Consider the following 4256-nt stretch of genomic DNA (forward strand, 5'->3'; position numbering starts at 1 on the left):
TTTGTAATTGATCAGGACACACTATGATGAAGTAATTTTCTTGTCTTCATTCTCCGTGGCAGCGGAGGCCTATCTGCCATGTGGGAAGGGTGACAGAGTAATCTGAGGCGCAGCTGAAAACCTTTTTTTTCTCCACAGTTATTTATCCTGCCATGAACTGTGGCAGGCGGTGGGAAAGAGTCCAGACAAGCAGGGGAATTTGGCTGCTCTCAAAATATCATACAAGAACTTTAAAAATTGAACTGATTTATGCTTTGTAATGTTTTCAATAATGTGTAAATTAGGTTAGAGTTTGAATCTGGACTTAAGGAGAAATTTTATATGTTACTAGTTATGAAAGGGCCACAGAAAAATCTCATTGTATGATAATGTTTCCTCTGCTGTACCAAGAATTGCACTTTACATAAATAATGGGTTCTGTGGTAGAATACATAACATGCATTACTTTTCAGCATCAAAGAATGTTCAACATTACCTGGAGGCCTGAAAATGTCTCTGGGGTTATTAATCTCTGGGTTCAGGAGAAGGCCTCACCATCATAGACATGGCTCACAAGCTCTGCAAGCTCAAGACACTGCCATGGGATCTTGGCACAAGCCTCAACCTTCTCAGTTGAGGCATGGGCATCATGAGCCCATAATCTGCCAGAAAACAGACCCTGGATTAGAAAACAAACCACATTCCCAATGGGAATCTATTGTGGGAGATGATACCTCCCCACATATGGACACTATATTAAAGGCCAGGTTGCATGACTCAAAGTAGCTGAAGCCCTAGAATGCCTTCCACATACCCATTCTCTGGCTCAGTGTCCATTTTCCCCACTAAGGTTTTATTATTTTGTACTTTTTTAACCTCAAGAGAATTTTACAATAGCTAGATTTGTGACAAACAAAACATAACATGACTACAGCAAAACCAGTTGCAAATGGCATTGAAACAAAGACTTAGGAAGAAAAAGTGCAGCACAGACCTGCATGTTGTAGCTCATTTGTCAGTACAACTACCCCTCCCCTCATATGTTAACAGCTGGACAAGCTCTCCTGAAACCCAGAAACCCTGTGTTGTTCATTTAAATCTGGCCCATTTAGTTGTGGTCCTACCTAAGGAAGAGTGTAATAAACATCTCTGAGGCTATTGTGCTTCTGCCTTGCAAAATCTTCAGCACAGCATCTGTTGGTCCTATGGGAACCTTCTAATGGCATCTGCTCAGATTATCAAAAGGCAAGGGGAATTTGACATTCATATTTCTAAAAGCTATTTCCAGAAGTTAGTATCCTGGCTAGGTCTGAAGAGATGTTGTTTCATACTTGAAATGTCATAAGTGAAAACATTTGGTAGAGCATAACATATTACACGGTGTACATGTAATTCAACGTGGAAGCTCTGAAATTGTACAGGTTACTCCAGTTGGGTCACATAACAAAGCTGGAGAGGTGTACTGGGTGTGGCCTGATCCAGCATATAAGGAAAGCAGAAAGAAGGTGTTCTACACTGATGGAGCAGCCAGAGAAATGGGGTTCTGGCAGTAGGAAGGGGACATCTGAGTCTTGGGCTCCAGACCCAGTAGGAATGGCTCTACATTGGCTGGGGTCAGTGGCAGGTTAATAACGGTGTGTTATAAGAAGGATTAGAACTCAGGTCATTACCTCAAACACACTGGTAAGGCAGACCAGGTCAGGAGAAGGCTGAAGGGGCAAGCTCTTGCCAAGGAGTCCATGTCTGGGACCCACAGCAGCATTCTGGGGCAGATCCAGACTACCTGAAGCCCTGAAGCCCCAGCCTCATGTCCAGTAGCCCATTTTTTTTTTTTTCCTTTTTGTCTTTTTTCGTGACCGGCAATGGATCGCAACCCTCAGTGTCGTGCCCATACCAGACCGGGACCGGCAACGGGATCGCAACCCTCGGTGTTGCTCCCGCACCTCGCTCAGCCAGTGAGCGGCCGGTCTGCATGTGGGATCCGAACCCTCGGCGGGAGCGCCACCACACTCCCAAGCAGCGCACTGTAGCAGTGCGCCACCGGGCCAGCCCATTTTTGGTTTTTTGACAGTGTTTTTTTATTGAAACGTATTTAATAATACATATCTATGGAGTACAGATTTGAATATCAATACCTGTGTACAGTAAGTGATGATCAAACAGGATAATTAAAATACTCAATTTATAAAGCATAATTAATTTTTGTTACCCTTAACCAATTTCATGCTAATTTCTTGCTCCAGGCCCCCTCCGCCTTTCCCACCTGTAATAACCACAGTTCTGTTCTCTTTTTTACTGAAAGTTTAATGTATTATTGTGATTGATGTTTCTTCCTTTCTTTCTATCTTTGTTTCTGTATTTTTTTTTAGTTCCCACTTATTAGTGAGGACATGCAGTATTTCTCTTTCTGTGCCTGGCTTATTTCACTTCACATAATTTCCTCTAATTCACCTATGTTGCTTCAAATGACAGAATTTCATTATTTTTTAAGGTCAAGTAGCATTCCATTGCATATATACACCACATTTTCCTTATCCAATCACCTGTCATGGGCATTTAGATTGGTTCCAATTCTTGGCTATTGTAAATACAGCTGCAATAAACATGGTAGTGCAGGTATCACTTCAACATGATGATCTCCATTTGGGCATATGACCAACAGTGGAATTCCTGGATCCTATGGTAGTTCTTTGAGGAATATCTATACTATTTTCCATAATGGCTGCACCACTTTACAGTCCCACCAACAGTGGAGGAGGGGTCTCCTTTTTCTGGATCCTAGCCTGCACTTGTTATTTTCTGTCTTTTTAATAATAACCAGTCTAACTGAGGTGAGGTAATATCACAATGTGGTTTTATTTGCATTTCTCTGATGTTGAATGACAGTGAGCATTTTTTCATTTGTCTGTTTGCAAATATTTTCTCCCACTCTGTAGGTTATTTTTCTTTCTCTCTCTCTCTTTTTTTTTTTTTTTTTTGCTTTGTTAATTGTTTCCCTTGCCATGCAGAAGCTTTTTAGTTTGATATAATCCCTCTTTTTTTTCTGTTTTTTGCCTTTGCTATAGGGGTCTTATTCATAACGTCTTTGCACAATACTACATACTGAAGTATCTCCCTTATGTTTTCATTTCATAGTTTTACAGTATCAGGTCTTATATTTAAGCCTTTAAAACATTTTGAGTTGATTTTGGTATATGACAAGAGGTATAGGTCATGTTCATTCTTCAACATATGGATGTCCAATTTTCACAGCACCATCTATTAAACAAGCAGTCATTTCCCCAATATATGTTCCTTTTGCCTTTGTCAAAGATCAGTTGGTTGTAAGTATGTGGGTTGATTTCTGGGTTCTGTAGTCTCTTCCATTGGTCCAAGTGTCTGTTTATATGCCAGTACTATGCTGTTTTGGTTGCTATAGCTTTGTAGTATAGTTTGAAGTCAGGTAGTGTTATGTCTGATTGTTTTCTTTCTTTTTTTTTTTTTTTTTTTTTTTTTTTTTTTGCTCAGGATTGCTTTGGATATTTGTGGTCTTTTTTTATTCCATACGAATGTTAGGATTGTTTTTTTTCTATTTCTGTGAAGAATGTCATCAGTATTTTGATGGGGATTGCATTGAACCTGTACATGGCTCTGGGTAGCATGGGCATTTTCACAATGTTAACTCTTCCAATCCAAGAGCATGGAATACCTTTCCATTTTTTTGTGTGCCCTCTTTAATTTCTTTCAACAGTGATTTTTAATTCTCATTGCAGAGATTTTTCACCTCCTCTTTTAAATTGATTCCTAGGTATTTCTTTTTTTGGTGACTATTATAATGGGGCTAGCTTTCGTGAATTCTTCTTCTGCTACTTTGTTATTGTAGTATAAAAACGCTACTGATTTTTATGTGTTGATTTTGTATGCTGCAACTTTACTGAAATCATTTATGAGCTCTAAGAGTTTTTGGTAGAGTCTTTAGATTTTTCTATAAATAGGATCACATTATCTGCAAACAGGGAGCATGGCTTTGTCTTTTCCAATCTGGATGCCCTTTATTTCATTCCCCTGCCTTGCTAGTACTTCTAATGCTATGTTAAATAGGAGTGGTAAGAGTGGGCATCCTTGTCTTTTTCCTGTTCAGGATAATATTGGTAGTGGGTTTATCTTATATAGATTTTATTGTGTTGAGATACTTTCTTTTTATACCTAATTTACTGAGTCATTATCATGAAGGGATGTTGAATTTTGTCAAATGCTTCTTTTATGTCTATTGAGGTGATCATATGGTTTTTGTCCTT

Source organism: Galeopterus variegatus, unplaced genomic scaffold, assembly GCF_000696425.1.
Source record: "Galeopterus variegatus unplaced genomic scaffold, G_variegatus-3.0.2 Scaffold4727, whole genome shotgun sequence".
NCBI lineage: Eukaryota > Metazoa > Chordata > Mammalia > Dermoptera > Cynocephalidae > Galeopterus > Galeopterus variegatus.